This window comes from Coregonus lavaretus, assembly GCF_964263955.1.
Source record: "Coregonus lavaretus genome assembly, chromosome: 24".
Lineage (NCBI taxonomy): Eukaryota > Metazoa > Chordata > Actinopteri > Salmoniformes > Salmonidae > Coregonus > Coregonus lavaretus.
The window spans coordinates 35668702-35678515 of NC_140011.1; positions in this window are offsets into that span (position 1 = coordinate 35668702).

Consider the following 9814-nt stretch of genomic DNA (forward strand, 5'->3'; position numbering starts at 1 on the left):
TGATCATTTTGACCCCACGGGGTGAGATCTTGCGTGGAGCCCCAGATCGAGGGAGATTATCAGTGGTCTTGTATGTCTTCCATTTCCTAATAATTGCTCCCACAGTTGATTTCTTCAAACCAAGCTGCTTACCTATTGCAGATTCAGTCTTCCCAGCCTGGTGCAGGTCTACAATTTTGTTTCTGGTGTCCTTTGACAGTTCTTTGGTCTTGGCCATAGTGGAGTTTGGAGTGTTACTGTTTGAGGTTGTGGACAGGTGTCTTTTATACTGATAACAAGTTCAAACAGGTGCCATTAATACAGGTAACGAGTGGAGGACAGAGGAGCCTCTTAAAGAAGAAGTTACAGGTCTGTGAGAGCCAGAAATCTTGCTTGTTTGTAGGTGACCAAATACTTATTTCCCACCATAATATGCAAATAAATTCATTAAAAGTCCTACAATGTGATTTTCTGGATTTTTCTTTCTCAATTTGTCTGTCATAGTTGACGTGTACCTATGATTAAAATTACAGGCCTCTCTCATCTTTTTAAGTGGGTGAACTTGCACAATTGGTGGCTGACTAAATACTTTTTTTCCCCACTGTATGTAGTCGTGAACCAGGGATCTATCAGTGTGGCCGTATCCAGGAGGTCATCTATGGCAGGGTTATCGTACTTGTAATTTAGATACTCCAGTGTGGCGCTCTTGATTTGTTTTGTGAGATCATTTTTACCCTCCTCTGGCTGCAGGAGGCTGGTGTTGAAGAGCTGTAGCACAGGCAGGAGGCTGGTGTTGAAGAGCTGTAGCACAGGCAGGAGGCTGGTGTTGAAGAGCTGTAGCACAGGCAGGAGGTAAGAGATGCTAACGTAGTCTTCACCAGACAGCACGTCAGTGAATTCTTGTAGTGGGCTTATGGCTTTGTTCACTGTCTCCAAAACGTCGATATCCTGGCAGCTGGGCACCAGGTGCCTGCTTTTCTTCTCTGAGCCTAGGACCCGGGCTATAGCCTTCTCCTGCTCGTTCAACCATCTTCTGTCTTGAACCCCACCTGGTTGGGGACTCTGTGATGAGCTGGTGAGTGGGTAGACTGAGCTCAGCCTGTACCAAAACCATATCTCTCCTCTTCTTCCAGCTAAAAGAGAAGTAACATTTCCTGATAAGCCTTATTTCTATTTGAAAAATAAAACATATTGGCAAAAACTCACCCTGCATAATATTATTATTACTACAAGAAGGAACACACACAAATACTGGTCTATTCTATTGTTCAGGAATGTTTGACCATTGTAGCTGTTTGCATAGGCCTATATGTTTACATATTTAATCGTTTTGATTGAAAATGTATTTAAATCAAACAATTACATTTAGTCCATATTGTTGTTATTATTTAAACACGCCTGTGGTTAATTTACTATTGGATTGGTAGAATTACAAACAGTTATTTGGTTAAAAAAATTGATTACAGCTGGTCTGAAGATAATTTATTTTGAATCCATTTTCATTATCCAATGGCACACTTACCGATGGCGAGGTGAATGAAGCCTGTGTCCAAAGCACTGCAGGCGGGTCCACTTGTTCAAGCGCAATGCTTTTATCATGTTGCTCCCGCTGTCGGTTGTCATGCACACCTGTCTGTCTTCGCTCAGCTTCCACGATGCCAGTGAGTCTTTGATAACCTGGGCTATTATTTCACCCGTATGGTCATCGGGGAAGTAGGATGTCTGGAGGCATACATTTAGCAATGTCCATGCTTCATCTATATAGTGGACTGTCAAGCTTAGGTATGGCTCCGACGTTCTGCTCGACCATAGATCGGTTGTGGTGGAAAAGTACGAAATTAGCCAGCTTCTCATGCGGCTATGGTATATTGATGACTGGAAACATCAGCATCGCGTAGTTTCAAGCATTCCTCCCATTCCACTGTGTGTTTCTGTCTCAGGTGCTGGAAAAGGTTAGTTGTGCAGCCACACACTTTGCACAGGACATTGGTTTGACGAACATCTGACCTCTCAAACCCGAACCACTTCCATAGGACAGAACAAACATTGCTACCCTTTTGGGAATGATTTCATTCTCACGAGAGGCTGAGCTGGCTTCCTCACTGTCCACTTTGGTAGAATGCCTGCCGCTACACTTCATGGTCATGGTTACAACTCGGGAAAGGCTGTCCAGGATTGTGATTTGTGGACAACTTTTGTGCATGTGCTGGGACGCCGTTGGGGCATGGTTCGGTTCACTATCGGCTGACAGAGAGCGAGATGTCGCATTTGCCAACGTTATAATGTAAACCCTCGTACATTTTTCTTTAGTAGATTCTTGCGATACATCCATTTGGCATATCGCACAAAAACACAAATTAGAATTAATCGAATTAAATCGATATATCGCCCAGCCCTAATGTGATCATGTGATAGTTGGTGTTATCATGTTGTTGGGTTGGTTTGAGTAAGGTGCCTGACAAGATTGTAATATGATTTTAGGGACTGGATTCAATCCGTATCGCGGAGGATTTCTGATTGAGCCGTCATATGCAGCGTTTACAGTGAATGCAGTCTCCACGAACGCGGGAACATTAACTTTAAATTTAAATCGAGCTATAACGCAGATCTTTTGCATACTTCGGCAATACGGATTGAATCCAGCCTGAGGTCTACTACAGATGATATGATGGTGTCTTTTTTGGTTTTGCTACATCATCTGACATTTTTTAACTTCTTACAAATAAAAACATATTTTGACCACTGATACCTGTCTGAAATTAAAATAATATGAATCTTATTTACTGTTAAAACAGGGAAATAAAGGAGTAATTACAGACTATTTTCTTGAATAATGCATCAGATTCCCTGTTTTGTATTCTAATTCCATCCCATAAATCCAGACTCTTCAGGCACTAAATGGACAGTCTCTCTAGACATCCGCTTTGCCTCCCACAATTGTCAAACGCTGCAATTTAACAGCGTAGGTACATAGAACGTCAGTTTGACATACAGGAACTACCTTATCCGCTTGAGTGCAAAAAAGTAGCTCACAAGATGGTTATTTTTAATGAGTGCATTTCGAAAGTGGCTAGTTTGCATCAACTACCTTTACTAAAACCACAACAAAGGTTTTGCGTGCGAACTTTGGTTTCGAATCGTGACATTCTGGAATGTCTGCCTCGTGATTTGTTGGGAGAGTTGTCTGTCTGAATTGAACCCACTGAACAATTTTTCCCCCCTTATCAAATTTGCCAAAAAAAAGTCTGTCATTGAAACCAGACCCTAGTCACTGTTGCATAGGGTTGGGTTTTCGAGACTACTAAATGGACGCCATTAATGCGAGTGAGCAGAGTGGTATACTACGATGCTAGCTAGATCTACTCAGGTTTTTCTAATACTAGCCAGCTAGCTTCACATTCCAACACAGGCTTCATCCATGTTACGAAGGTGGATATTGATCGTGCACCCGCGGCTTAGTCGAGCCGGGCTTGTAACTGTGCGTTCATGTCCCACGTGGCTAGCCAAATGCCGAACTCTCCATTGTGACTGAAACATCAATCCATGGGCGAGTCACTGCCACATTAACTTTTCTTTCATTTTGATTTCGGCAGAAATGTTATCTTGCAAATTCAGCAGGATATGGTGTGGAATACGCTATTAGAAGTGCCTTTCTTTTATTACGTATAGTTAATGTAATATGATAGGCATTTTAATATTACTATTTTTAACACAACAAAAAACATTTAATGAATACAATATTTAATCAGTCATCTTCAGCAAATGAATGGGATGATGACGGACATTTTGAGAGAGGGAGGGAATCTGATTTCATTGGTCTTTAACTCGCTGCTTAGACACTTCATTCAGGACCCCATGTAGCTAAATTGGTAGAGCATGGTGCTTGCAACGCCATGGGTTGTGAGTTCGTTTCCCACGGGGGGCCAGTATGAAAATGAATGCACTCACTAACTGTAAGTCACTCTGGATAAGAGCGTCTGCTAAATGACTAAAATGTAAATGTAAAATGATAAGTGGAGTTAGCCTGGCCAGGAGCAGCTTAGTTCTAAAGGACTCGTTGCATAGATATTTATTTGACTAAAAGGTCGTGTTGAACTCAGAGTTGACCAAAGTTGGCTCACTAACACCTATCTCACACCGTTGTACACCACTCTGGTCATATACCCCCAGTTTCCTATCTGGAGGGAGGTATCTACTGTAATGCTGGTTAGTGAAAGGTTAAGAGCCACAAAACACACAATACACATTTTAAAACAGCCTTAGAGACTATGAAACTGTTATCCTCAATGTTGATCCTTCATATTTGAAGAGATTCGCCTTGTTTTTGTGATTCGATTTCGTGTGTGTGTGTGTGGTATTTGAATCAATATTTGCTTTCAACTTTTGAGTTCATCAAAAGCTATGGACCAATCTCATAACTCAACAATAAATGCAACTCCCAATAAATCAATATTTAAGTTCAATATTAAAGTCTTCTCAAGAACTGTCACAAGCTGCTGAGTTTACTCAAGCATGTGTTCATGGGCGTGGAAACCTGTTGAGGTTACACACAGCTGTTAAATAGGCTCCCTGAAGGTGTGTAATATGTGAACTTTGGCGCAGTGTATGCCCAAAGATAAGAGGAACCCCCAGGCACTGGTTACTACACCCCTACTGAGGGTCATTATGCTCTATCCAGGGCTGTTCAACCCCGGTCCTGGAGGGCTGAACCACTTCTGGTTTTCATCCTCACCTTCTAATCAGGAACTAATTCAGACCTGGGACACCAGGCCAGTGAAATGAACTACCAGGTAGAAACAAAAACCAGAAGCGTTTCGGCACTTCAGGACTGGAATTTAACAGACCTGAGTCTAGTCTGTACCTTACTATCCTCTGAGTCATCCTTAATGGGCTCTTCCTCTGTGTGCACCTCCTTGGTGAGCCCATCCTCTGTGTACACCTCCTTGGTGAGCCCATCCTCTGTGTACACCTCCTTGGTGAGGCCATCCTCTGTGTACACCTCCTTGGTGAGCCCATCCTCTGTGTACACCTCCTTGGTGAGCCCATCCTCTGCGTACACCTCCTTGGTGAGCCCATCCTCTGTGTGCACCTCCTTGGTGAGCCCCTCTGTGTGCACCTCCTTGGTGAGCCCATCCTCTGTGTGCACCTCCTTGGTGAGCCCCTCCTCTGTGTGCACCTCCTTGGTGAGCTCCTCTGCAAGCTCACCTATTTGCTCCTCCACATGCTTTGCCTCAGTACTCTTGTCTTCGCAGCTTGGTTCTCTAGGGGATGGGAAGAAAACATGCATTAGAATATCACTGTACCCTAATTTCATACTCATACTTTAATCTGCTTGTTTCTACCATGTTTTGTAAGTGTGCTAGCTACTTAATTGTGACAAAGGCTCACCCATTGTTATGGCTGTGGCTCTTGTCTTTTCCTCCCGTGTCTCTGCTGCCCCTGATAGGGACCCTGAGGCTGAACATGGAGCTGAGACGGCCTCGCAGAGTTGTATGTCTTCCACTCCGCTCATCCTTCCCTTTTATTGGCTTACTTCTCACAGTTTGGTGCTCTGACAAATGACAGAATGGTTGAAATATCATTCAGGAGAAGCAGCACTGAATGCTGAGAACTACGATAGCCAAAAATATAAAGAATAGGACTGCATTGACCTGAACCCTTATTAGTAGCAGCAATATCTACAGTCGTTGTCAAAAGTTTTGAGAATGACACAAATATTAATTTTCACAAAGTCTGCTGCCTCAGTTTTAATGGCAATTTGCATATACTCCAGAATGTCATGAAGAGGGATCTTTGCCATGAAAATGAACTTAATCCCCAAAAAACTTTTCCACTGCATTTCAGCCCTGCCACCAAAGGACCAGCTGACATCATGTCAGTGATTCTCTCATTAAACACGGGTGAGAGTGTTGACGAGGACAAGGCTGGAGATCACTCTGTCATGCTGATTGAGTTAGAATAACAGACTGGAAGCTTTAAAAGGAGGGTGGTGCTTGAAATCATTGTTCTTCCTCTGTTAACCATGGTTACCTGCAAGGAAACACGTGCCGTCATCATTGCTTTGCACAAAAAGGGCTTCACAGGCAAGGATATTGCTGCTAGTAAGATTGCACCTAAATCAACAATTTATCGGATCATCAAGAACTTCAAGGAGAGAGGTTCAATTGTTGTGAAGAAGGCTTCAGGGCGCCTGAGAAATCCAGCAAGCGCCAGGACCGTCTCCTAAAGTTGATTCAGCTGCAGGATCGGGACACCACCAGTGCAGAGCTTGCTCAGGAATGGCAGCAGGCAGGTGTGAGTGCATCTGCATGCACAGTGAGGCAAACACTTTTGGAGGATGGCCTGGTGTCAAGAATGGCAGCAAAGAAGCCACTTCTCTCCAGGAAAAACATCAGGGACAGACTGATATTCTGCAAAAGGTACAGGGATTGTACTGCTGAAGACTGGGGTAAAGTAATTTTCTCTGATTAATCCCCTTTCCGATTGTTTGGGGCATCCGGAAAACACCTTGTCCGGAGAAGACAAGGTGAGCGCTACCATCAGTCCTGTGTCATGCCAACAGTAAAGCATCCTGAGACCATTCATGTGTGGGGTTGCTTCTCAGCCAAGGGAGTGGGCTCACTCACAATTTTACCTAAGAACACAGCCATGAATAAAGAATGGTACCAACACATCCTCTGAGAGCAACTTCTCCCAACCATCCAAGAACAGTTTGGTGACGACCAATGCCTTTCCCAGCATGATGGAGCACCTTGCCATAAGGCAAAAGTGATAACTAAGTGGCTTGGGGAACAAAACATCGACATTTTGGGTCCATGGCCTGGAAACTCCCCAGACCTTAATCCCATTGAGAACTTGTGGTTGATCCTCAAGAGGCGGGTGGACAAACAAAAACCCACAAATTCTGACAAACTCCAAGCATTGATTATGCAAGAATGGGCTGCCATCAGTCAGGATGTGTTCCAGAAGTTAATTGACAGCATGCCAGGGCGGATTGCAGAGGTCTTGAAAAAGAAGGGTCAACACTGCAAATATTGACTCTTTGCATAAACTTAATGCAATTGTCAAGAAAAGCCTTTGACACTTATGGAATGCTTGTAATTATACTTCAGTATACCATAGTAACATCTGAGTAAAATATCTAAAAACACTGAAGCAGCAAACTTTGTGAAGACCAATACTTGTGTCATTCTCCAAACTTTTGACCACGACTGTACAGCTAGGTCACCTGTAGTGACCTACTCATACTCTCGTTGCAGCAGTAGCAGATCTGACTCCACTTCTGCTTTTCTTAATCTTTACATTGCTCTGGCGTCTTATTAGTCAACACTTGTCCTAAGGGCAATTTCAGGCAATTTCTAGGTCAATGGTTGCAAACAATTACATGTAATGCATCATAGTGATTATTCTCCCTAACCTCAGTCTAGCGAGTCATAGACTGAGCAAATTAACAATTAACCATAGGTACATACACTGAGTATACGAAACATTAAGAACACCTGCTCTTTCCATGACATAGACTGACCTGCTTGCTGTTTGGGGTTTTAGGCTGGGTTTCTGTATAGCACTTTGTGACATCTGCTGATGTAAAAAGGGCTTTATAAACAACATTTGATTGATTGATTGATTGACCTTGGGGGTGGGGGGGAAGGGTTAGGGGGACTCAATATTAGGAAGGTGTTCCTAATGTTTGGTATACTCAGTGTATACAGATAATTATATGGAAAGAGTCATGTCATGAGACATCTATTACGTTATGAGGAAACATTTAACCCAATGCAACATATAAAACACAGTGATACTATATATTTCTGTGCCTCAGGGAATGGAAGTTTCCTCCATCCCAGGTAGGAATATAAGCCTTTTTATGTGTGTGAAGAAAAGCTCTGTGTCCATGCCTGCAGATCTGAAACTCTATAGCATTGTATTCTGCCATCCATGTATGAGTGTGTATACATTATATCTGGTGGTCTGTCCTCACCTGTATTAGTGCTGTGTGGTGACTGGGATTGGTGGACACTGCTGATCTGGTTGCTCTGTTGGTTTCTCTGGTTCTCAGGCCATCCTAACACAGACTTTCTGTCCCCCCGCTGCTCAAGCAGCCGTCTGGTGAGCACACAAACATAAATGATTAGTCACACATAAAGTATGTACACACACACACACACACACACACACACACACACACACACACACACACACACAGACAGACAGACAGACAGACACAGAGACCCACTTGCCTTTTTTGTATCAAATCTAACTTTTCAAAATCAAAGGCAGGTAAATTACAGTAAAGTATATGGTCTCTCACTTACCCAATCCTCTCCTTTTCAATCTCCTGTAGATGCTTGTCTCTCTCTAGAACATCAAGAACAGCATGAGCCTCTTCGTTGCTTAGAAAACCTAGATCCAATTTCAAACTACACACCGTCATCGTTCTGAAGGAGGCGCCAATCGCAAAGTAATTCCTCTAAAGTTTGGCAGGTGAGGTGATAAAGGAAATAGATGATCAGTTCCTTTTCAACTTACTATTAGACATTTAGATAACCAAACCACGGATGTTCAGACAGCCTGTGTCTTCCCATTGCATAGTACTCAGTGGAAGTGTTTCAGTCTCTCCCTCCCCTCATGCTAAAAGAACAAACATAACCCTATGCAGGTGGATCAACGTCGCTGGTCAGGTGAGAACAATCTAAAGATCAGGTTTCACCCTATCACTCCCAGCGCTCTGTTTGACTGTTGGGCAGTCGCTGATGTTATCTACAATCTGCCAGGTCCTTGGGTGTGCCGTCTAGACGTGGCGAGAAGCATAGGACATGTAATCCCTGTATTTTCCACCTGGTGTGCAGCACACATCATTCAGAACAGTGACAACATATACAGTGCTTTTGGAAAGTATTCGGACCCCTTGACTTTTTCCACATTTTGTTACGTTACAGCCTTTTCTAAAATGTATTACATTGTTTTTTCCCCCACTCATCAATCTACACACAATACCCCATAATGACAAAGCAAAAACAGGTTATACATTTTTGCAAATGTATTACAAATTAAAAACGGAAATGTCACATTTACGTAAGTATTCAAACCCTTTACTCAGTACTTTATTGAAGCACCTTTGGCAGCGATTACAGCCTAGAGTCTTCTTGGGTATGACGCTACAAGCTTGGCACACCTGTATTTGGGGAGATCCTCTCAAGCTCTGTCAGGTTGGATGGGGAGCGTTGCTGCACAGATATTTTCAGGTCTCTCCAGAGATGTTCGATCGGGTTCAAGTCCGGGCTCTGGCTGGGCCACTCAAGGACATTCAGAGACTTGTCCCAAAGCCACTCCTGCGTTGCCTTGGCTATGTGCTTAGGGTCGTTGTCCTGTTGGAAGGTGAACGTTCGTCCCAGTCTGAGGTCCTAAGTGCTCTGGAGCAGGTTTTCATCAAGGATCTCTCTGTACTTTGCTCCATTCATCTTTCGCTCGATCCTGACTAGTCTCCCAGTCCCTGCCGCTGAAAACACCCCCACAGCATGATGCTGCCACCACCATGCTTCACCGTAGGGATGGTGCCAGGTTTCCTCCATACATGATGCTTGGCATTCAGGCCAAAGAGTTCAATCTTGGTTTCATCAGACCAGAGAATCTTGTTTCTCATGGTCTGAGAGTCCTTTAGGTGCCTTTTGGCAAACTCCAAGCGGGCTGTCATGTGCCTTTTACTGAGGAGTGGCTTTCGTCTGGCCACTCTACCATAAAGGCCTGATTGGTGGACTGCTGCAGAGATGGTTGTCCTTCTGGAAAGTTCTCCCATCTCCACAGAGGAACTCTATAGCTCTGTCAGAGTGACCAT